Raw genomic sequence first — 27,033 nt, 5'->3', positions numbered from 1 at the left:
TGACAAGCCCAGCCTGTGGGGCTCAGTTGGTTGGGTGTTGTCCCATGCACCAAAAGGTTGCTGGTTCAATTCCTATTCAGGGCACGTACCTGGGTTGAGGGTTTGATTCCTGGTCCAGGCACATATGGAAGGCACCCAATCAATTCTTCTCTCTCACATTGATGTTTCTCTCTCTTTTCTGTCTCTCTTCCTCCCTCCTTTCCTCTCTCTAAGCATGTCCTCGGGTGAGGATTAAAAAAAAATACTCTGACAAAATGCTTTTGGATAGAAGAAAGGGTTAGTCCCTGATGGTTTCCTAATTAGAATATCTCAATTACAGCTGCCATTTCCACTTGCCTTTGCCTCCCTAAGTCTGTTTATCTTCTCTATGTTTTTTATTAGAAGTTCTGGGTCATTTGCAAGTGGAGTCAATGTTCCATTTACCAGCTCTAAACACATATTTCATTTGCTTGCTTTATTTTTATGGGAGGCAAAACCTGGAAAATGTCCTTTAGGGTCATCTAGTTTACCTCCCCATTTTTATGGCTGAAGAAACTGAGATCAGTTAAATTCCACAGCCTTCCAGTTAATTTTCAGAAACAATGAGTGAAGTAGGTGAAACTAAAAATCCCATTTTCTAGATCAGTCTCAGGCCTTTTACTATATCACCCATTGCCTCTCTATATAACATGTTTTTATTTCAAAGACTTATCAGAGTACTTATGAATAAATGAGGGTGTAACTTTGTAAAACCACAGAAATGCTTGGTCAATTGCTATAAGTACATTTAAAAGTTTGACTTCTTGCCATTCAGTTACTGTGTAGAGTTGTTTTTGTGCAACAATAACACAAAATGTGTTTCGGTACTATAGTCAGTGAGCTGTACATGTACAGCTTCTACATGGAAGCTAAGCAGACACAGCAAGTTGCAAATAAGACAAAAAGTAGATCCAGTTACAAATAAGACAAACAAGGAAGAAGGATTTTGGTTTTGTTCCTGGTACTGTCTCTGGTTTGCTTTAGATTTTAAGGAATGATTGTCCCCTGAAAATAATTCAAAATGATGTTTTTAAACAGAGGAGAATGCATTCAGACTCCAGATGTGATCAGCTATACATGAATTATTTGCTTGGAGATATTTTATGGAATAATGAAGATCAGAGAAGAGCTATTTAATGAGGTGATACTATAGGCCAGGTGGCAGCCATAGCTACCACATTGCTCTTTCTCAAAATCCTTCTGTGTCTGTGTCCTGGGTCTTGGTTAGAAATACGAGCAGCTTTCTTGTGCTTTTTTGGAGCAATACTTTGATTATGTTGCATCATAGTTATTACTCAGCTCTATATGTCCTACTATAATCCCATTACAAGACATTAGAGTGAAATGAAATGTAACAGTACACAGGCTCATTTCAGGAAGAACAGATAAGATGGGCTCATGCAAGTCAATTCCCAAAATTTTGCTACTTGAGTTCTCCAGACACAGTGATTATTAGCCTTATCATGGGATTTCTTGGGTAGTTTTGTATCATTTCCAACACTTGTCCAGGCTCTTCTGATCATTCTCTCTTTCCAAATTTATAAATCTGAGCATATATGGCTTATGAATTATGATTTATACATCATGGTTTATGTCTAAGGATGTAATGCTTTTTTACTTGGTTTTATTCTATTTGTGCAACATTAAAGTGGTTCTTTCTTAAATTTCTCATTGGGAAACTACCTTCTATGCATTTTTTTATTAATCTTGAACTTTATCAATACTAATAGTTTGCTTAAGTATATTTAACAAACTGAACTACAGATGACTTCAAACTTAGATTCTAGTTTTGCAACTAACTGACATCAGTAAAAGATGTCAGCAAGTCATGTGAAATATTGCTAAAATCATTGGGCTTGATGTTTGCTTAGGAGGAAACTTAGGAGATCAGATGTATTTTGAAAGATCAGTTTTTATATATCAAATAATTTTGCTTTTCTTATGCCCCAGCAAGTCCCCTTAGTGACTTCAGTCTTTCCTAGCTGATATCACTAAGCACCCCCTTGAGGTAAGACTATACAGCATGGAAAGCATGCAGACTTTGCATCTGAATGACCTGGATTTGATCATAGACTCTGCTCCAACTATTGCTGTGATTTTAGATAAGTTACTTAACCTTTTGCAACCTCAATTGCTTAATCTGTGAGATGAGATTTGATCCTTACATTTTAGGGCTTCTGTAATGTCAAATGAAGTGGTGTTTGCACAGCACCAAGGAAGGCATACTCAATCAGTAGTAGTACTAGCCGTGGGTTACCAGTGAAGAATCGATAGCACTAAAATGTATGATCTTGAGTAGATCTTTATTATATTTTTGGCTTCAAACATTTCATCTCTTTATTCATTAAATAATAATAATTTACTGACTGACTCAACATGCAACTACAGCTAATGAGAAAAAAGTAACTAAAGAAGTGTTTCCTCTTTCTATTACTACTAGAAAATAAATATTTTATTTTTATTCATTTTATAAGTAGTTATTTAATTCTTGCTATATGCCAAGCACTGTTCTATGTACTTTGTAAATATTAACTTATCTAGAACTCATAACTCTATGAGTAAGATGTTAGTCTTCTTATTTTACACACAAGAAATTGGCCAAAGGAGTTTAGTAATGTGTTCAAGGCCACACTTCTAGTTGGTAATGGAAGCAGTGTTACAACCTTTAATAGACTGGGTTCTGAGTCCTTGCTGTCAATTACTTTGAACATGCTCAATTAAGAAAAATATTTTTTAAAAGTATCCATATGTGATTAACCACGTGATACGAAAGAAATACACAGGGTTCAATAAAATGTGAATGGTAAAATCTGTCCAAAAATGACTTTTTGAAGACCTATTATACTCTGTGTTCTGTGAAGTCCATGATTCCTTGAATCTCCTTAACTGAGCACTGCTCACCCTTGACAATCCATTAGGAACTAGGAATTGAACAACTGCTCTCTGAAAACTTACCTGCTAAGTCTTTTGCAAACAAAGAATAAATGGCTCAACTAACATTACAATGCAAACGTAACATTAATTTAGAAAAAAAATTGTCCAGTCCATTGCCATCCTTCCAACATTCTCTTTGTAACAGAATGGTCCACATCTTACAGTTACCAAAAAAGGTAATCAGGGATGCTGTGACTGTTGCTAACATATTTGGTAACAAGTCCTTGTCCTAACTTGAGAGAGCCAATACCAAGAGGGAAAGGTCACTCTAGGTTAAACCACAATAAGGGCAGCCAATGCTGTCTTTTTCATTACTTTATGTGTTCAAGCCCTTATTTCATTATCAATATGTTATAAGTGATTTTTAGCAGAAAAGAAAATTAATCTTTGCCAGAAAGTAAACTTCTTTACAACAAGCACTTGTCTGTCTGATTCACTATTTTATATAGTTTTCTAAAACAGTACTAGGCACATAGTAGGAGCTTAATAAATAATATTGAAATGTTGAATTTTGAAGAGGTTCTTCTTTTTGCTTACATCAATACTAGTCAACCAAGAAAGTCTGAATGAAATGCAGCATGAAGTGGTTAAACATTAGACACTATATTTGAATTGTAATCCAATCTTTGCCACCCAATTGGCTTTTTATCTGGGATGGACCACTTCATCTCCCTGTTTCTTTTCTCAGCTATAAAATACCAATTTTACCTCTAAAAGTGCAGGAGATGGACATCCCTTTGATGCCATGTTCTCAATTTTAGCTTGCCAAAGCTTTTAAATTTATTTTTTAATGCAATTAACATATTTGTCTAGTGGTAGTGAGAAAAACATACAACAATGTACAAGCAAAACCAAAAATGCATGTATATTCTCTCTGGAAAGAGAATTTGAAGGTTTGACATGGTGAGCAAGGAACCCCAACTTATTCACTCTGCCTCTGACTAAAACACTAACTCACTATATGACTAAACACACATAAAATGTGTCTTGGGTCAACCCTGGTTGACTCATAATCTGTGGTATAAAGTGAAGATCTGAGCTACCTTTGATCTTCTTGGAATATTTCAGAGAAGATAATACCCCATATGCCAGCAGAGCCCACTTGACTGCCACAGAGGACATACCCAACACCCATGATTCTGATTCATTGGAGGAGAGATTACAATAGCAATGGGGTCTAAAATACCACTTTTAAACTTGCACCTGGGTCTACAGAAGCTGATAGAAGTTATACTCAGTTGTGTTGCTTCAAAGAAATAAGCACCTGGAAAGATGATATAGACTTGAAATAAATTTATCTACATCCTAATAGTATTAAACAAAGAAAACCAAATGGTAAGAGAAACTAATTTGTTTCCAATTTTATAACCATTTTCCTCCTTTGATTTTTATACTGTTATGGATTATAATGTTTAGAAGCAGACACTGAGCAGAGTTTGGGGTGGAGGATATTTATCAGGTGTTGACACTTGAGGAATGGAGGTGCTAGGACTAGGATTGGGCAAAGAGAGAAATCAAACTTTGAAGCAAGTCCAGCAAAGCTTTGGGCAAAAGCAGAGGGAGCTCTACAGATGGTAGGTCAGGATAGTCCCTTGGTGAGTCAAAATGACTGGCCTTTGGCACCCCCCAGAGGTCAGTTCCTGGATATTGACTACCCCAAGGAAAGCACGACCTCATGCAGCTCCTATTGCTGAGGAAGACCCTGAAGGAGCCGAGTGCTAGAGGCTGTTTATGGTCAGCACTACCAGCCACAAGCAATATTCTTTCTCTGAAGCAAATATAATCAGCAAATCTCCCTGTCTACCATGCATATCAAATGGTGAATATTTCTTAAGGAGAACAAGGGAAAATAAGGCCAAATTTTTAAGGAACAAACATGATTGCTTTGAGAATAAAAATCCTATTAAATGATTTAGTATGAATGCCTACCTGGGAAGCTAGTATGAAGCTTACTTTCTATAACCTATCAATCTCTTGAAGGCAAGGACTCTTGTGTTTTATTCCAAACTGTATTAAGGAATCATTAAACATTTATCTACTAACTAGAGGCCCAGTGCACAAATTTGTGCACTTGGGCAGGGGTCCCCCAGTCTGTATTGCAAGAGGGTTCAGGCCAGGCCAAGGGACCCCACTGGTGAACGATTGGGAGGGATGTGGAAGGTTGGCCAGCTGGGGAGGGACCACAGGAAGGCTCCAGGGTATGTCTGGCCTATCTCTCTCAGTCCCAATCAGCCAGATCCCAGCAGCAAGCTAACCTACCAGTCAGAGCATCTGCCCCCTGGTGGTCGGTGCATGTCATAGCAAGCGGTTGTGTGGCCTTAGCATATCATTAGCATAGTACACTTTGGTTGAACGGATGACCCGACACTTAGCATATTAGGCTTTTATTATATAGGATAGGCTGGCTCTTCTAATTCACTATTTCTTCAGGATAAAGATATAACTATGTCTCGGCTGGCTAGAATTTACTGTAGATGAAGAGCTTACCTTTATTGTGTGTGTGTATATATATATAATATGAATACATGTGAATGTAATATAAATACATGTACATGCATGTGTGAACTCACAAACATATATCTTACAAATTAAAACTAATTCATCAATGAAATAGCAATATCTCTTTCAAAATCTTTACTTAGCTTACAGCAATATGCATCACAATCTCAATACATACATCTCCTACCTGCAGTTTATTGTTTAATTCTTATATTTAATAAACTTCAATTTTTTTCAAAACGTGTCAGTATACAGAAGTTTCAGATCTTACAAGACATATAAATAAAGTTGTAAAGGCAATAAGAGCTAATTAGAAGCTGAAAGTAGTCAAATTTTAAGTATTCTTAGAGTTCAAGACAATTTGTATACATTAATCCTCAACTACTCATTGATCAATTTATTTACTTTTCTTCTTAGACATTTTGCCGGGAGCCAGTCCATGCTTGCTGTTTCAAGGGACCTGGCATATATGGCATACTGTTCTTAATATGTTTGCTCACCTTCTTGGCACTATGTGTTTTAACCAAGGTCTCTGAGAAAGGTTGTTTCCCTAGGTGGGGATTTTCCCCTGAAGTTAGGGAGGGAATAAAACCTCTTAACTAGGTGCCAGGCGGGTAATTAATCGCTTTAACTGTGAACAATCATGCTTGAGCTACATAATCTTTACTCCCTGGAATGGAGATAAGAAACGCCCTAACCTTTGTAATAGAGATTGATAGGATTGAATCAACTGGTATAAATACAGATGTAACAAGACAGCAAGAGACAGAGAGAGAGACAGAACCTAGGCACAGAACCTACACAGAACGTTCTCTAGGGACAGAAGAACTTCGCTGGAGAGAACATGGCAAAAGATCCTGGACAGAACCTGACTGGAAAACCTAGCGAGGGAACATGGCGACAGAACCTGGCTGGAGAACCTAGCGAGGGAACATGGCTACAGAACCTGGCTGGAGAACCCGGAGAACCTAGCAAGAGAACATGGACACAGAACCTGGCTGGAGATCCGAAACAGAACTTTGCTGGAGATCCAGACCAGAACTTGGCTGGAGATCCTGGCTAGAGATCCTGGCTAGGCTGCTGATCAAGTGAACACTGTCCCCGTGTCATTCCTTCTTCGCCGACTCTGTCTACACCTTTGGGGACCCCTAGACCTGCTGGGGTTGGACCCCGGCATCTGGCGCCCGAACAGGGACCCCTAGGTAAGCGCCCCACACTCGGGACGGATAGGACTCCACCGTAGGAAGAGGGTGGATAGTCTTCGCCGACTCTGTCCACACCTTTGGGAACACCTGGAACAGGATTCCCCTAGGTAAGCCCCCTCCCATTGAGAACCCCACACTCGGGACGGATAGGACTCCACCAGGGTACTGCAGACCCCCCTACAGAGGATAAGTAGAGTAAGAAGGTGGATAGTACAGAACTCAGATTGAGAAGATGTGCCATACTGAGTCCAAAGAAAGAAGACTCTGTATTGATCTTTACATTAAGAAAATGTGCCATACTGAGTCTAAAGAAATAAGACTTCGTATTGATCTTTTAACACATATGCTTGCTAGCAGAGGAGTTAAGGTTACTCCCAGTCAGATGGAACATTTTATACAAGTATTTCCATGCTTTTCTGAGGAAGGAAAGGTGCCAGAAAGGTAAATGTAAAGGCATGGGAGAAGGTATGCCCAAGGAGCCTTATCCTTAACCCCACTGCAGCCTTTCCACCCCGGGAAAGTGCAGGATTGGAAAGCTCTCCCTGGGGTGATAGATCAGGACTCAGGTAATAGCGGAAAGTGCCAATCCTATTCTTAAAATGGATACAAGAGAGCATTTCAGGTTTTTCTTTTTAATGCCTGCTTTTAAAAAATAAAAAAGGGGGAATTTGCCGGGAGCCGGTCCATGCTTGCTGTTTCAAGGGACCTGGCATATATGGCATACTGTTCTTAATATGTTTGCTCACCGTCTTGGCACTATGTGTTTTAACCAAGGTCTCTGAGAAAGGTTGTTTCCCTAGGTGGGATTTTCCCCTGAAGTTAGGGAGGAAATAAAACCTCTTAACTAAGTGCCAGGAGGGTAATTAATCGCTTTAACTGCGAACAATCATGCTTGAGCTACATAATCTTTACTCCCTGGAATGGAGATAAGAAATGCCCTAACCTTTGGAATAGAGATTGATAGGATTGAATCAACTGGTATAAATACAGATGTAACAAGACAGCAAGAGACAGGAGAGAGACAGGACCTAGGCACAGAACCTACACAGAACGTTCTCTAGAGACAGAAGAACTTCGCTGGAGAGAACATGGCAAAAGATCCCGGACAGAAACTGACCTCAGAACCTAGAGACAGAACCTAGCGAGAGAACATGGCAAAAGATCCTGGACTGAACCTGACTATAGAACATGGCAAGAGAACCTGACTAGAACCTGGACCGAACCTGGCTGGAGAACCTAGCAAGGGAACATGACTACAGAACCTGGCTGGAGAACCTGGAGAACCTGGCTGGAGAACCTAGCAAGAGAACATGGACACAGAACCTGGCTGGAGATCTTAACCAGAACTTCGCTGGAGATCCTGACCAGAACTTGGCTAGAGATCCTGGCTAGGCTGCTGATCAACTGAACGCTGTCTCCGTGTCATTCCTTCTTCGCCGACTCCGTCCACGCCTTTGGGGACCCCTGGACCCACTGGGGCTGGACCCCGGCAACATTTTGCAAATTATGGTACTCAATTTTTGTCAGAATAGCAGAAACACTTACCTAACAAGGAGTATAGGAGGCTGTGCTCTAACACTTTTAACTTTGAGGTGCTCACAATGTACCTCTGTCATTACTAACATGGTATACACAAGAGCTTTATTTTTTCTTTTTAAAATGACTCTGTTTGTTTGTATGTGTCCAATAGAGACAAATAGAGTAAAAAAAAGAAAGAGTTACTTTGGAAGAAAATCAAGAATTTTCTAGTTAAGTTCAAAATTGGGAAAGAACTCTTCATGTCAAATGTTGATACTACTTTGCCTGGCTGTTAAGTGACTCTTTTATCTACTGGGTAATGTTTATAGAGTTTAACTTCAGACTATAGTAAAAGCAACTCTCCTTTCCTTGTTTATATGGTGTTAAATTGAAATCAATCCTCAGCCTCTTACATATTTTCTAATATTTTTAGAATAACTGTTACTTTAATGGTTTTTTTTTCAGCACTCATGTGGTATAGTAAATGTTCTTGGATCTCTTGTGATCATTTTACAATTTAGTTAGACCAAATTACAGGAATAAAAAGTACTATTTATACAGAATTATTGTAAAGGAGGTAAAACTTAAAAAAGGTTTACTTTTTTTTCAATGTCCCAAAACAAAAGAATGTGTCATGTAAATTCTTATTTTGGATATGCATAAACTAGGCATTACATGCACTATCATTCATGAGATACGTTAGAACATTTCATGTCAAGTACACATTTATTATTAATGTAGTTCTGGCGTCATCTACTTTTGATTAAATCATAAGATATTTGTGCACAAGTTTGAACACTTCTTGACTTTTTTTAGGTGTTTCATTATAGGTGTGTTGTTACTGTTGGGAATTTTCCCTTGAGAATGTAACCTGATAGGAAATTCAGCACTATGAATTCTGCATTCTAATGTTGATGAGTCTCCCCAAAAACCTGTCATTTCACTTTAAATACTGAACGACAGATTGCCTTTCTTCATATATTACTCAGAAGCAACTTAAGTCTGGCTCACATTTTATTGAAATAAACATCATACCAACTTTTATCATATGTTATGAAATTCAGGAAGTGGTGTTTGGGGCCTGCAGCATTTCTTTCTCAGCCACTCATATTCTCTTCAACGTCCTCCCTCAACTTTCCAAATCATAACTGGCAACAGATCAGTGAAAATATCATTGTTTATATAGCAACACTCCTTTAGGCATAATCAGCATTTAGTTACTAATTCAGGTAAAATAACAGGCCCATGAAAGATCTAAGACCAGGCCACCATTCTGCAGTAATAAAGGCAGAGTCATCTGAAAGACATGAAAAGGGACAGACGCTGTAAAATTGGTGGGGAAGAAACCAAACACACATTGAAATCAGATGATGACTTGTTTTCAAGGCTATCAGTTTTCACTAAAAATGATACAATGGTACATGGTCAGGGCCCTTCCTAAGTCTTCAGACTTATCTCCTCTCACCCATGTTGACCTGCTTTCCAATTCTGAGAGGATCCAAGCTCTTCCCGCCTCGGGACCTTCACATGCTGCTCTTCATACATGGAATTCTCTCCTCACCACAGTTCGCTCAGGGGCTTGTTCCTTACATTCCTATCTTCCTATCTCAATTTAAATGCCACTTCTTTAAGGTATCTTGTCTCACTACCCAATCTAGAGTAGTGCCCACCAATATTATCTCCACAGTACCTTTTTTCATTTATTGTTATTACCACATTTGTAATCATATATTAACTTTTTTAAAACTTTAGAGTAAATGGGACTGTTAATGGAGAGAGAGGATATTTATATAACCAGTAAATGTCCATGCAACTGTCGCAAACAAAAAAGCACAGTAAATAAAATAAAGCTTACCCAAGAAAAATTATTCATAGTTGATAAAAATGGTTCTTTTGTAGCCTGATTTTGCTCTTAGAACATCATGAACATCTCAAATGAATTTCTGCAACAGGAACTTTAATGTAGCCTTATTTAGTAAAGCCATCGACTATTATTGAATATCTTCTATTTTAGCTACTATAAAAATGCCTCACTGAATATGCATATAGATAAGTCTTTTGAATATATGTATGTGTTTGTGTGGGTCAGTGTGTTGAGGGAGTTCTGGAACTTCTGTTTTGTTCTGTTGATCCATTAACTTCACTTCCAAAAATTCATTTTTAGCCCAACTGGTATTGCTCAGGGGTTGATTATTGACCTATGAAGCAGGTTGAAGGCTCAATCCCCAGTAGGGGACATGCAGGAGGCAGCCGATCACTGATTCTCTCTCTTCATTTTTTTTCTCTCTTTCCCTTCCTCTCTGAAATCCATAAAAATATTTTTAAAATCAATTTTTAGGATTTACATTATATAAGGATACAGATGTATGTGTACAAGTTGCTGTTTTTGTACCTAGTTTATAACAACTAAAAAAAAAAAGGAAGCTGAATACACCTGACTAACCTAAATGAGTGAAAAAATAACAGATTCATATGGAAAAATGCCATGAAAGTATAAAAATGATGGTACACATGTATTTCTTTGACATATTTATTATAAAAACAGGTTTAAAAAGAATATGACCTAATCCTATTTGGGAATAAAATATTTACGTTATAAATTTTGGAGGAGTATTTGGAAAGATATACAATCATATGTTAAGATAGATTATTGGCAGTTTTTAGGACTTCAGGTAAAATTTTAAATAATATTTGTCTTATTTACCTTTATCTAAATCCAATTATTCTATAGCATACTTGTTTAAATATGGGGAAACAAAGGGTTAAGAAAGTACCATCTTTTGTTTTTTAATAAATAGAATTTGTGTATATGGATGGGGGTGGGCTTAAACAGTATTTTATTGTTTCACAGTTCTGGAGGCTGAAGTTTAAGATCAAGGTGGAGGTAGGGCTGTCTTCCTATGTGAAGGCTCTAGAGAAGAATCATTAACTAGCCACTCTCTCAACTTCTGTTAGTTCTGTGGCTCATAGGAACATGACTCCAGTCTTCACATGGTGTTGTCTCCGTGTACATGTGTCTTTGTCCAAATTTTCCCTTTTTATGGGGTCCACCCTAATGACCTCATTTTAACTCAATTACTTCTAAGTAAGATCCTATCTGCAAATAAGGTTGTATTCTGAGGTACCAGAATCAAACTTTTTCTTTTTCAGGAATGTAATTCAACCCATTACATTTATTTCCCATTTTAGAAAATAGTATTTTGGGTTACATGAAATGTTATTTTTAAAATATAAACATTAATATGAGTAATTTTTCAAATAACAGGAAGTATCTTCGATACTGCAAAACTTTTCTGAGTGATGTACCATGAACTTCATCCAACTTTTCTACCCAAATTTCTTGCCATATGAACTTGTTTCTCCTTGGGTGGCAGTAGCATTGAAGAGCATGAATGGACTATATCTGGGCTGATACTCAACTTTCAGTCTATGAAAGTTATTTCTAGCTTAGAACTTCAAACTGTACTGAAGATAGTGTATGTTTTCAGAAGTAATTTTATTTTATATGTAAAAGATTGTCCTCTCACATGTTTGGGTAGTAACTAAGAGGGCAGTCTACTTGAAAAGAACTTTTACAAGGCACATACATTTTCTGTTAACTTTTTCCTTGTTAGTTATGTAGTGAATACAGCCCTACTTCTGAGCTCACAGCTGTATCTTACATGTTATTGTCTCTCTTTCAAAAGTACTGCATGTGGTACACAATAAGAGCTGTGTAAATGTTTGTTGAAAGAACACACAAAAGCCCTAATCAGTTTGGTTCAGTGGATAAAGCCTCGGCCTGCAGACTGAAGGGTCGCAGATTCGATTCTGGTCAAGGGCATGTACCTTGGTTGTGGGCACAGCCCCAGTAGGGGGTGTGCAGGAGGCAGCTGATCAATGTTTATCTCTCATCGATGTTTCTAATTCTCTATCCCTCTCCCTTTCTCTCTGTAAAAACCCAATAAAGTATATTTTTAAAAAAAGAAAGAACACACAAAAGAAAGAAATAAGTGGATAGACACATATAAGTAAGAAGCCACAGATTTTATCTGATAATCTAGTCTTTAATTTACAGACTGAGCATTAATTTCAATGGTGAATCATATTAATAGAATAAAAAAACTGTTCGCATCAATTATTTATTTGTAGCAGACAGTATTCTAAGTGTTGAGGACCCGGTGATGAATATGATGAACTGAGTCCCTGGATCATGCAGCAGACATTCTAGTTGGGAGAGTCAGGTAATAAGTATTCAGACACACAAGGCACTTGCAGGTGATGATAAGTGCTATGAAAAACATTTAATGAGTAACAGGAAAGAGTGTCATTTGGTTGGACATGCAGGGTTATTTTAGCTGAGGGACTCAGGGACAGACTCTTTGCAGGATAACTTTGAGCTGAAGCTGAAATAGTTAGTACAAGTTCCTGCAACCTTCACATGTACAATACGGAAGTCACTGTAGTCAATCCCTTTGAATAAACATACACTTAGTTAAATTTCTATTTTTTTCTCTCGGTGCTGTTATGGCCCCCTTCCCCTTCAATCCCACACAGCACCCACAGAGAGATCCATACATACCTTCCTGGGACTACTTCTTATTTTAGTCTTATTTAGAATATAATGATGATAGCCCAACACAAGGAGTATTTCTTTTTTTGCACTGTGGCAGTGTCTTTCTTAGAAAACTGTGTGGGAGTTACTATTAACCATGCCACTTATAATTATAGAGAACAGTTAAAATAAGTTAGAAGAGAAGGTGAAAATAAATGAAGAAGATGTTTAAAAGCTACTTTATATATTTTCCTGCACTTGGCTCACAAGAAGACAGTCCTTCATATCTTATGGCCTCATGTGATATAACACTGCATGTCTTTGTCTGAGTTTCCAAATGATTTTGTAAAACAAATGACATAACAGTACAAAAAAATTACATGAAGGCACAATTCCAATTACATAAACCCCATGGAGCATCAACTCCTCCTTACATTATCTGTGGGTTATTGCTCCACCCCCACTCCCAACAGAAATCATACTGTGTTCAGCCAAAATACAATGAGATGAGACAAGAAGCATGAATGAAGAAGAATGAACCCCAAACAAGGCTTTCTTGGGAACTTGATGATTGAATATACTCTCATGCTCCTCAGTTTTAAGTTTCTCAGCTATAAAATGAAAGTATATTAATGCATCTCTCCAAACGCTGCTATCATGAGATCACCCAACTCAAGAAGACTCAAAGTCTCCAGCATGTCCTCAGTTTCCTGGCCAATTTACTCAGTGTATAATATGAATATGGATGCCTTTTTTCAGACCTGTTAGTCAGATTAGGGATTGGACCTCCAGAACATATAATAAGTTTACTTTTAACTATAGGGGACTTGGTCCAACTCTCTTTTTAAGAAAGACATAAAAGCTTCTCCATATTCTTGGTTATAATTATGTTAATCCCCTTTCCAAAGTGGGCCTTTCTCCTCAATGGCTCCTGATGAAGACATGTTATATTTGGGTAACAGTGAGTCATTATATTTGGCTCATTTCTCTTGGCTGTTTCTTCTTCAGTAGAACCATGCTGGAAAAACAGTGGGTTTTAAATTCACTCTGATTCTGCACAGTCTTTTCCTCTGCACAAGATATAAATAATTCTTTCCTTTTAGGGTTGTTGTAATGATCAAATAAATATGATTTTTACATCTTTGAGCAGCCATTTTCATCCTTGACAATATGCTGAGCCCTATTCAAATCCTTTTACATATATCATCTGATCCAAATCCCTCCTTTCCAGATGTAGGACGCTTGGCCCACCGTTATTATGAAAGGGGTCAGAAAAAGAACCCAGGCAGTCTGATACCAGAGCCAATGTAGGTCATTGTACATAGTAGGTGGCAATCTTCTGGCAGGGAAACCCAGATCAGTAAAGACAGCAGGTCTGAATGGGCAGACACGGGCAAACTAACAAAGGAAGAGGAAGAAGATGTGCCTACAAAGTGTGGCAGTTAAGCCACCACATGGCAAGTAAGCTACCATGTTCTTGGTTAATACAATCAGATGGGCATCCAACTTGTGATGAAGCCAGTACTTCACTGTGAGGTCAGACTATAGGTATCAGACTATACCTGAGTAAAGAAGCTAGGAATAGAGTCCTAATTTTGACAGAAAGGAATAAATATCACCAGTCAAATATAAACTGAGCCCAAAGGAAATGGGCGAATAATTGAATCTGGGCAGAGAAAGGGATAGGATTCAGCTATAGCCAGAGGGGTGCCAAGAAAAGATCAGCTGAGGAACTGGAAGACTGGACATATGCGTTGGCTTATGTACATTTCTTTGCATGTGCTGTTGGCCCCAGAGGCCTCAGCATTTAAGTCTGATTACTGCTATCATGATCAAAAGCTTGGCTTTTACCAGGAAATCTTCCAGATTCAAGAGAAGAAAGCACTAGACTCTGGCCTGTAGTTAATGGTCATAATGATTTGTAAATGATGGAGAGCAAACATCTTTATAACTGGATCAGTGTGCTAGGGCTGCCATAACAAAGTACCACGCACTGAATGGCTTCAAAAACAGAAATTTATTTTCTCACAATCCTGGATGCTAAAAGACCAAGGTCAAGGTATTGTAATGGTTGGTTTCTTCTGAGACTTACAGATAGCTGTCTTCTCCCTGTGTCTTTTCATGGTTCTTTTTCTATGAGTTTGTCTTAATCTCCTATTCTTATAAAGACACCAGTCATCTTGGATTAGGATTCACCCTAATGACCTCATTATAATTTAACTACCTCTTAAAGGCCCTATTCCCTCTCCAAATGTAGTCACATTCTGTGGTTCTGGGGGGTCAGTACTATAACATATGAATTTCAGGTAGACACAATTCAGCCCCTAACAACATTGAATGCAAGTTTGTTGGTGAATGGCTAAGAGAGCTATATCATACCATTGTTCCACAAACCCCAGAGATCCTGAAAAGATTAGGCTATGTAAATAGCAATAATCATGTAATCATTTCTTCTATGGATAAAAAATTATACTCCTAATTTTTTAGTATCATAACATCTATCATTATGGTTCCCAGTACAGTTTTAAAATCACCAAGGATAGAGGACAATGTGTGATTATTCACTTTAAACAAAACATTTTAGAGCTAATGTGGAGCCAGTTTTATGAGATACAAAGATAGATATGGCTAGGCATACATGTTTTAACAAAACAAGATTTCATTCTCTGTCCTCTCGTTCTTAGACACTTCTTTTCTGAAGTCAGAGAAATGAAATGGAAAAAAGCAAGGCAAATAAAATTATTAAAAATGAATATGTATTTGTGTCAGTGTCCCTGAGGTGTGTGTTTTTTTTTCCTTTTTCTGATAGGTAGATGTGCGTGACAGAAATCACTTAGAAGCCTGCATGTTAAAACTTAACTCCTTTCTACTAAACAAATAACTTCCACCTTTCAAAAAATATTTCCTGAAAAAAGAGAATGAACCACCTCCAGTGTTTGGGCTGGTGGATGGGACATAAGGTATCTTAAAATAAATTTTGAAAAATATACCACATTTTGGTTTTCATCAATTCCAAGTATAACTTACCAGGCATTCTCTTCAGCGTATGTTTAAATCCATGTGTATCTCAATGAAAATGCAATCCATATGTTTCTGATTCATTTACACTTAGATCATCAAAATATTGTTTTGCAAGAGCTATTTGAAGTCCAAAAAAGCTTTTTTTTTTTCTTAGAAACAGGAAATTGGTTTTTGCCAAGTGTAAACAAACACATTCCCCTACTCCCCGTGCTCATATTTTAATTGGAAATTTAGGAGAAAGAAGGTTAGAGAACTCTCTAAACCTGTCCAAAACCAAATTTATCCACTATATAGCATGGTACTGAAGTATGTTCTATGCTATTTATCTTTAATTTTTAACTGCCGTGTGTGTGTGTGTGTGTGTGTGTGTGTAAATTTCTCTATAACCAGCCTACATGTTTAAATTAAGCTTTCTGAATTTACTTTAATTTACATAGAATTCTGTTTTTTATCTCAATCTTAAATTATTTCTGCTAGGAGGATATTGTGTTCAAGCATTTGCCTGATAGACTTTCAAATAAAATGGTACCCAGTTAGACTTTTCTCATGAACCTGTTAGTTTGGTCAGAGAAATGGCCCAGAAAAAGCACCACTACTTTGGGTGCTTGACTAAGATAAGTGGCCACATTGGTGCCACACTTAGTTAATCATTGTTCTTATTTATATTCTCTAGAAATGCAGTCAAAGTTTGGTGAAAGTTGCCAAAATATTATAGAGTAAAACATCTATCTGATGCAATGGGACCCTTGATGGAACCCAGGGAATTGAACTCAAATAAAAGGGACCCAGAAACATCAGCCTGTTATAGGAATCCCTATTGTGCACAAGAGATCTGTTATTATTTGGTATTTAGAAGCACTATTTCTGAACTTTGCCAATTTGTAAAGAGATGACTACCTGTCCATCTCCATGAATATTTAAGGCAAGAAGTAGATACACATGAATGTTCCAGTACCAAGGACTGGTCAAGTGGGATGGTGACTCAAACTAGGTAATGATCAAGTAGGTGAGTAACCAGGTCAAAAGCACCAGAGGCTGGGTACAGACTCTGACCCTGAAAAATATTTGTAGTTAAAACCAAAGAGCAAATGAAGGTCCTGAATCACTAGATAACACTAAAAGTAAGTAATCCTCTAAGAGCAGGAATAGAATGTGAGAGGGTGGGATGGAAGCTGAAATGAAGCAAGAAGATTTAAGGCCTTTATCTGTGAACAGTCTAGGATAGCAATAGACAACCATTCTCTTACTGGTGGCAGCCATGTGGTTATGGATGGGTTACCTTGGCTTAAAAATCTAGGCAGGTAATCCATGTAAGATCAGATGCTTGTATTAGCCTCCTTCCTAAGTAAACCAAATATTCTTTCCCCTACTGGCCTCAAAAGAACATCCTATGCTGGATGTAGCATGTGATATAGGAATGGGATATTGAGTACTAGAGTGTCACTCAACATCTAGACCATGGGTGGGCAACCTCTAGCACGCATGCCAAACATGGCACGCCAGTAACTTTGGCTAGCACGAGAAACCCTCTCTTATAATCTTCCATTTACAATTTTTTTCTTAATACCGACTTTTTTATTTTTCAGATAAATTCAGTGTAGGTGCATCTTAGATAAATAAATAATTTTACATATTATCTTAAAGACCATAGACATGGATTGACGAGAGAGGTGAAGAGCAATTTCTATGCCTATGCCTTAACTCTCCCTGCCTTCCTAGATCCGACCAGTGTTTTGGTTTCATCCACATACGCTTGTGAATCTTTGTTCTCAGTGATGAATGTTGTTAAGTCTCATAATAGGAGTAGCCTGATGGATGAAAGTAGTTGCTCATGCATATCTCTGAAAGTCACAAAATATAAACCTGATGTAAAATCTCTGTCATCAGTGATGCAGTAGCAAAAGTCCCATTGATAATAACAAATGGAGTCATAAAGTTTTCTGTAGGACTATCAGTGTACATGTATACATTAAAAATGTATTTTTCATCATCATTTAGTGTGTTTTTGTCGCTCAAATGAATTTTATTATTTCTTCAAGGTTCTTCACATACGTACACCTTAAGAGATATCAAGTAGGCATAACATGTTCTCAAAAAATTAGGGTTGGCACGCAGAAGAATTTTGAATCAGAGATTTTGCTGGTTTTGGCACGCACTCACAAAAAGGTTGCCCACCCCTGATCTAGACCATGGCTCAAATCAAAATCCAGTAACCAATTATTCTGAGGATTCTTTAGGGATCTAAATGAAAACATAATAATGAAATAGAAACTCCATGCTATTCATAAAATTCAAATTCGACATTTTATTAAGCTGACGCCTATTACATTTGATCAAAATAGCAGATGAATTAAGTTGTACCTATTGCCTGTTGAGATACCTATAAAGACATATACCTAAAAAAAAAAAGATGTCAACTCATGAATGGGGATAGAAGTACTATTTTTTAGTAAATATACTAATCAGATGAGAGCTGTATTTAATCTCCATTGCCAAAGTATCTGGAAAAAATAATGGTTTGTGGAATAGTGACACATCAATCAGGCATGGCCTCATGATTGGGTTCAGCATGTGCCCAGATGCTCAGACCAAGCCAGGTCATTTATTAATTCTAAGGGTTGGAAGGACTTTGGAAATCATGAAATTCAATGCTTGATTACTACCTAGATTATCTAGCTTTGCTTCAACACTCTCACTGGGACTACAAACTATTGATATAGTTTCTCCTGAGATAGGCCATTCTGGAAAAACCAAATGGTTATAAAGTTCTTCCTTGTTTGAACTAAATTATATTTTCCTCTAATTACCCTGCATTGATCCTGGGTCTGTCCTTTTTAGGTCTAACCAGAACAAATCACAAAAAGAGAACACTAGTTTTGTGTTTTGTTTTATTCCCTTTGCTTATGTTCAGCTTCTCAGATATTTGTGGATGCTGTCATAACCCCTTTAATCTACCCCAGATCCATCAATATTGACTCATGTTTTCTAATTGCTTCTAATCTTCTCATTTGGCCACTGTCCTCTGGCTAGACATGCTCCATTTGCTCATGTTCCTGCCCAACTCTTCATGGTACTCCCATAACTTATATAACTTCCAAGAATTCTCTCACACCAGGGATGCCTTTAGACTGGGTCAGATCACCTTTTAATCTCATATTCCCAGTTCTTTGTAAGAGAATTCTACTTCTGACCCAATCTCTACTGATTTCTAAGCAGAAGCAATGTGTCAAGTTTTCACCACCGAAGTTTGCTTGCCCTATCATGTGTCCAGTTTTAAAGGTCTGTGATTCATGACTCACAATTAGCAAAATCAAAGATCCCTCTCAACAACTTTTGAGATTCATGTCTCTGAACTTTTGATATTCACATTACTGCTTAGAAGAACATGTTATCTAGATAGCAGAGACCAAGTTTAATTTTAAGTCCATTAGATAGTAGCCTTAAATTGAACTCAGGCTAAAATGAATGGTGATGCAATAGCTATATCCTTAAATTACTGTGTGTCCAGATGTGTTCCTACTCTGTTTAACATGTTTTAGATGAGCTACGGATGGGTCAGAACTATTTTCTCATTATCACCTTGTCAAACTAATCGTGTCAGGCTCTTACATTCTTAATTATACAAAAATGGCAGATTGAAGTTCAATGCACTAACATACTAGTATACAAGGCAGGGCTTTATTAGGCCTCCTAATCTAATGAATGCCATCTGCGGATGCTCACAAATAATTTTTCAATTGGTTGTAGTGCTTGTTTATTTTCTCCTCTTTAATTTTTAGACTACACTCAGAGAATATTTTTTGTGGTGGTCTGGTGAAATGCCAACTTCAGAAGTTATTGTACAGCATTTTGGTCACTGCTGAAGGAAAGAGCTTTATAATACTTTATTTTTATCCTTTAAAAATATAATCAAAACCTTCCCACTACTTCTTCTGTATCTTTTTTCTCTTAATTTCTCCTATATGCTTTTTGGGGGGCAAATTATTAACTCTCCTTTGCATGCAAGTAGTTAGGTTTGAATTTTTTTCCTTGGAAAGTGTCATGTTTCTTGTAGCAATGATCATATCATCATTTACTCCAAGGACTGTTGGCTCAAATGGCAGAGTGACCTTAGGAATAACTCAGGATTGGTCTCAAAGCAAATTCTGTTTTCTGTAAAATTTACAATTTGTAATTGAAGGCTTCTATGAAACACACTTCTGCTTAAAAATTAAGTATCCTTTCTTAAAAGAATCCTTGAAACAGATTAATAGTGACTTCATAACACTCATAATTGGGATCAAAATAAAGGCACATGTCTTACTTGAATACAATTTGAATTGATCTTTAAAAACTATAGAAAGAGCCAAGACTCAATCTGGAAAGGATTTAAGAAGATTTCGTTTATATTTAAGAAAAAGGATAATTATTTTGCTCTCTCTCTCTCTCTCTCTCTCTCTCTCTCTCTCTCTCTCTCTCTCTCTCTGTGTGTGTGTGTGTTTGCACTGGTTTTCTCCACCCCTCCCCAAGAAGCCAATGAAACCATGAGGACATAGGGAAAAATATTAAAGTACACCACAAGATGTTAAAAAAGAAACTATGTTTTGCATTTTAGACAAGATTCTATTCAAGTCTTTTGAAAACATGCATTTTAAGTCTGGCTCTTCTCCAAAAAGTGAAGAAAGATTAAAGAAATATACTTACTGAATGCAAAAATATAGAGCTAAGGAAAGGGTGACATTCAGCTATAATCAGATATTGGGTTTTGATATGTGACTTTAAATTTCCTGCTTAAAACTGAAAACCTATGTGCTCTTTACAGGAAAAGGAGGGTTCCTTTATTTAAATTAAAAACCTGTGTTCTGTTAAATGTCTCTTGGGGTTTCAGCTTCTCTGGGGGAATATAAGTTTAGGATACTTCATGTTTCAAAAAATATATTTTTGGTATTTCATTTTACATAAATCTTTAATTTGTGACAAAGTCATTCAATCTCAAAATTGCATTTTTTTTTTCTGTAAAATTTGTCCTGATTCTGCTAAGCCTTACACAAGGAGAAGATCATTCAAATCTGCCAGCCATGAAAAGAGCAAGTGGGCAGACACTCATATTTTTGTGGAGCTTGGAAAAGAAAGAAAGTCGAAGAGAAAAGAACTTTTTATTTAAAGAGGGCAGTTTGAACATATACATTTAATTAAACTCCCTCCCAAGATCCCCTTTTGCCACGTAAAGTAACATATTTACAGGTTTCAAGAATTAGTACAGGGACATCTTTGGGGAGCTGTTATTCTGTCTACTACAAGGATTTTAAAAAGGGATTATCTTTAGTAATCCAGAAAAGGAATCCTATTTGCCTAAAATGAGCAATAAGGAGAGGGGGCAAATGTACTAACTCTGGAAATATTTTGAAATTAATGCACTCATCACTGGGGGATTAGTTGGCTATGTAGATTGCAGGAGAGAAACATTAAAATATAATGCACATTTCTGTGTTGAATGACTGAATGGTGGTGGAGCTATTTCTTAAAAATCAGAATCATAGGAAAAAGATCAAACTTGAGGAAAGACAAATATAGTTTAGGGCATGAAATAAGTCAGGAATCAAGAAGATTTTTAGGTAAAGGCTCGAGATAAATCTCAGTTGAATTTGGTGATTTGGGAATTACTAGCCATTGTAAGTGAAGTCATTACATTCAATAAAATCACTAATGGAAAATGTGTAGAGAAGAATGGAACAATTTAGAGTAGAATTAAGATATATTTATATTTCCATGATAGGCAGAGAAAAGGAGAGTGATAAAAGACTAAAGATTGGATGAAGATTAGATGAGAAACCAGGAAACCAAGAAGAAAGAAAGAAGACAGTGAGGAGTGTCTAATATTAGAGGGCTAATGTTTGTGTCATAGTACTGGGATTACTATTTATGTAAGAAAAGCTTAAATTAGATTGCATTAATAATGTAAAAAAGTAATTGCCACAGAATGCCCCATATCCAGGAAATAAGCATTTATTAATTAGTCCTGGAGGTCCCAAATTTTTAAAGCCCATTTGTTTGTCCTAAGTAGGAAAGGGCTTATCTATTCTTTCTACTCATTTTCTAAATAGTTTTATAAAAAGTTGTTTTCTCCTATATTCTTCCCATTTTTAAAACAGACACAAGAATAGATTTGTGCTAAGAACATGAAAAAAATGTGTAAATTATATAAGAAATTTGTCTGTAAAAATTCAAATATATAGACTAGGAGATCTAGTGTAAAATTTCTATCAACTGCCTTATAGAATTTTCACTTTTATCTTTTCAAATTAGCCCAATTTAAATTTTTCTTCCAAAATTACATGCCAAATCACATTAGGATGTACCTGATTTCTTCCCCTATGTTTAAAATCAATTGGATAATTATTCCAGGAATTGAGCACTCACTGGGGCCAACATTGTGCTGAGAACCATGTTGACTATTTCTTTTTTTTTTTTTTTAAATATATTTTATTGATTTTTTACAGAGAGGAAGGGAGAGAGATAGAGAGTTAGGAACATCGATGAGCGAGAAACATCGATCAGCTGCCTCCTGCACTGGGAGATGTGCCCGCAACCCAGGTACATGCCCTTGACCGGAATCGAACCTGGGACCTTTCAGTCCGCAGGCCGACGCTCTATCCACTGAGCCAAACCGGTTTCGGCCATGTTGACTATTTCAATGAACAAGGTCCATGGCTTTGCCTGAGGTTGCTGATCCCCACCTGGCTAACCCCGACACAACATTTGGTTTTCAAGTGTCTTATGTACATGACTTAATATAAATATAGAAGCCAAGGCATTGCAATCAAAAGCCAGCTAGCATCTAATCATACTTTGCCATGTAACAGTAAATTTTGAATTAAAAGAACATAGTAAAATTTTTAAAGGGCCTAGATTGAAGCATTTCAAACAATTATTTATTTCCCAAATTATAAACAACATCCTATATAATAAAAGGCTAATATGCAAATCGACTGAACAGTAGAATGACTGATCACTATGACATGCACTGACCACCAGGGGGCAGATGCTCAATGCAGGAGCTGCCCCCTGGTAGTCAGTGCACTCCCACAAGGGAAGTGCAGTTCAGCCAGAAGCCCTGAGCTGGGTTCATGGCTGGTGAGCGCTGCCACAGTGGCAGAAGCCTCTCCCACCTCTGCAGAAACATTAAGGATGTTTGACTGCCATCAATTGGACATCCCTCAATGGCTCCCAGACTGCAAGAGGCACAGGCTGAGCTGAGGAACCCCTTCCCCCCCTACACACACACACACACACACACACACACACACACTCCCCCAAGTGCACGGATTTTGTACACTGGGCCTCTAGTTATTTACAAAGCTATTCTATTGTAGAATCCTAGTTAGTCTAATAGTAAATGGATGTGTGATTTTTTATTCTAGTAATTCAGCTATTTTAAGTGGCAGACATAGTGTGTTAAATTTTGTGAAAATACTATTTCTATATAAAGTAGTTCTTGACTTTTCTTTTTCTTTTTATTTTAAATATATTTTATTGATTTTTTACAGAGAGGAAAGGAAAGGGATAAAAAGTTAGAAACATCGATGACAGAGAAACATTGATCAGCTGCCTCCTGCACACCCCCTACTGGGGATGTGCCTGCAACCAAGGTACATGCCCTTGACCGGAATTGAACCTGGGACCTTTCAGTCCACAGGCCGACGCTCTATCCACTGAGCCAAACTGGTTAGGGCTTGATTTTATTTTTCAATGAAAAATCTGCTTAGATGAAACTCTTTTTTACAAAGTTATATTGATTCTTTGGGAAATTTGCAATCCTGATATTTAGAAGTTAGACATTTTCTTTGAATTTTTGTTCTTTAACAGAACTACTGTTATTATAAGTAATAACAAAGAATGGCTATCATTATTACTATGAAGAATAACATAAAAACTGATTTAATGGCCCTGGCCGGTGTGGCTCAGTTGGTTGAGCATTGTCCCATGCACCAAAAGGTCTCTGGTTCAATTCCCAGTCAGTGCACATGCCTAGGTTGTGGACTGGATCCCCAGTAGGACTCATGCAGGAGGCAGCCTCTCTCTCCCTACCTTGCTCTCTAAAAATCAATAAAGACATATTTAAAAACATTTAATATATGAAGATGAACATAAAGATCAGTCATTTAACCTTGAAAAGAGGTGGGTGAGTAGAAGCTGAGGTTGGTAGAGTTATATATATTAAAGTATTTTCTATTTGGAAAAACACTGCCTCTTCCCATTGGTTGACTTCTTAAGTCATTGCCATTTGGCTTGTAGTGTGGTCTCCTTCAACCATAAGTGCCAAGTCATTATTCTCATTCACCAGGTTTTGTAAGTGATGTTGAGATTCCAAGTTATGACAGTTCTGCATAAATAAATAAATACACACACACATGTGTGTGTATGTATATATACACATATATCATATATATGATGTATAAGATATATATTTATACATATGTAAATATGCTTTACATATATGTATGTGTATATATAACATAACATATAGTCACATATTCTTATATATATTCTTCTTATAAATTAGTATTATTATATATTTACTAGATGCCCGATGCACAAAAATTTGTGCACTCAGAGGGGAGGGGGGGTCCCTCAGCCCGGCCTGTGCCCTCTCACAGTCTGGGACCCCTCGGGAGATAATGACCTGCTGGCTTAGGCCTGCTCCTGGGTGGCAGAGGGCAGGCCCAATCCCTAGGTGCAGCCCCTGGTCGGGCTCTGAGCAGGGACGATTGGGGAGTTGGGGCGCCGCCCCCTGTCATGCACAGAGCAGGGCGGATTGGGAGGTTGCAATGCCACCCTCAGTCACGCTCAGGGTAGGGCCGATTGGGGGTTGGGGCACCGCCCCCTGTCACACTCAATGCAGGGTCCATAGGGAGGTTGCAGCGCGACCCCCTGTCACGCACAGAGCAGGGCCAATCAGGGGGGTTGGGGCTCTGTACCCTGTCACGCACAGAGCAGGGTCCATCAGGGGGTTGGGGAGCTCCCCCCAATCACTCACAGAGTAGGGCCGATAGGGGAGTTGGGGCACCACCCCCTGTCACACACAGAGCAGGGTGGATCAGGGGGTTGGGGCGCCACACCCTGTCACACTCAGGGCAGGGCCGATGGGGAGGTTATGGCTCTGCCCCGTCACACACAGAGCAGAGCCCCTGGGGGGGGGGGGGGGAGTTGGGGCGCCACACCCTGTCACACACAGAGCAGGGCAGATCAGGGGGTTGCGGCACCGCAGCCTGTCACACACAGAGCCACAGGGCTATCAGGAGGTTGGGGAGGTCCCCCCTATCAGGCACAGAGCAGAGCTAATCAGGGGTTTGGGGCGCCTTCCCCTGTCACAAACAGAGCAGGGTGGATAGGGAGGTTGTGATCCTGCCCCCTGTCACACAAAGAGCCGCAGGGCGATCAGGGGGTTTGGGCGCTGCCCCCTGTCACCCTGATCCCGGTGCCGGGAGGCCTCGCGGCTCCTCTGATCCCGGTGCTGGGAGGCATATTACCCTTTTACTATATAGGATAGAGGCGTGGTGCACGGGTGGGGGCCAGCTGGTTTGCCCTGAAGGGTGTCCTGGATCAAGGTAGGGGTCCCCACTGGGGTGCCTGGACAGCCTGGATGAGGGGATGATGGCTGTTTGCAGCTGGTCACACACTCTTCAGGGTGGGGGTTTCCACTGGGGTGCCTGGCCAGTCTGGGTGAGGGGCTGGGGGCTGTTTTCAGGCTGGTAGGTGACTGAAGCTCCCAACCGCTCCTTTTTTCCTTTTTCTTTTTTTTATCCTGGGCCAGCTTTAGCTCTGAGGCTTGGCTCCAGCTCTTAGGCCTCTGCTGCTGAAAGCAGGTATCTGGTTTGTTTGGGTTCTATAATCGAAACACTGTTTCAACTCCAGCTCTGAGATCCCGGAAGGCTGAAAGCAGGTTTCTGGGGTTTTGTTTAGCTTCTATATTTGTAACAATGTTTCAAACTGCAAGCTCAGAGGCCGGCAGGGACAGGCGGGGAACGTTGGAGTCCTCCGTCACTGAAGCAAGCTAGCCTCATGTTAGCTTCAAGCTGCCTGGCTGCCGGCCGCCATCTTAGCTGGTAGTTAATTTGCATATCACCCTGATTAGCCAATGGAAAGGGTAGCGGATGTACAGCTAATTACCATGTTTCACTTTTATTAGATAGGATTTATGGTATAGTAATATATTATTATTGTATATATATATTTTATATTATACTAGAGGCATGGTGCATGAAATACATGCGAGGGTGTGGTCCCTAGGCCTGGCTGGTGATCAAAGTGTGAGCATCTGGCATGAAAGGGCAGGTCCCAGCTGACCTCTGAGTCCTGGGTAGCACCTCGGCCCCTGGGCCCCTGCGTGCTCCCCCCTGCCTGAGTCACAGTGCCCAAGTCCCCATGCGGAGATGTGGTGAATGCAGCTGGATGCCACAGGCCGGGGCACAGCATGGGCCTCTGGGCCACCCAGTGGCACCACTTGGAAGCCAGATGGGCAGCACACTCTCTCCCTCCAGCCTTGCAGACCAGCTCCTGCACAAACACACAGGGAGCCCGACCAGTCTCTGGGGTCCTGGCGGCTGTGGGCTGGCTCACCTGAAAGAGGACACACAGGTGCAGGGCTGGCTCCTCACGGGTGCCCAGCCCCTGAGCGCGGGGGCATGCAAGCCATGGCATCCTGGGGGAGGCTAGCAGGGGGAGTGAGAGCGAGCTTGGCAGACACCCCACATTCTCACCACACCTCCATCCCCATCACCCCCGCCCCCAGGTAGCCAGTGAGAAGTCATTGAGTGTCACTGATGCCCACCATGTTCTGTTCCACCCCCTGGTTATCAGCACATGTCATAGTGAGTGGCCAAACGCTTGATCAAATGATTGCCCAAGGGGACAATTTGCATATTAGGCTTTTATTATATAGGATATCCTATAACATATGCTCTAAATTGAGAAATTTTCTTGTGTTAATCTTTCTGAATTATGTTAAGAAAATGATTCACTGGCTGGAATTTAAAATTCTTCAGTTGGTTCAAGTGGTGTAATCCCTCTTTCTCTTCTTCCCCAATCCACTGAATCAACACTCAAATAATTTTTAAAGGGAGACTAAGTGAGAATCTGGAATCCTGACAGACATCAACTTGAAAAGGGTTTGAAAGTGGAAAGAAGTCAAGGTATTACTTAATAATGGATGGAAGAGAAGAGATCAATGGCAGAGGGATCACAGTAAGTTTCATTCAATTGCAAGTTTTAGCCATTTAAGACTCTATGGTAGGAAGAACCTCCCAGATCAATCTCTCCATCTCT

The sequence above is a fragment of the Myotis nattereri genome (genome assembly GCF_964212035.1).
Source record: "Myotis nattereri genome assembly, chromosome: 7".
Taxonomy (NCBI): domain Eukaryota; kingdom Metazoa; phylum Chordata; class Mammalia; order Chiroptera; family Vespertilionidae; genus Myotis; species Myotis nattereri.
The sequence above is the reverse complement of the archived record's forward strand: the minus strand, read 5'-3'. Positions refer to the sequence as shown.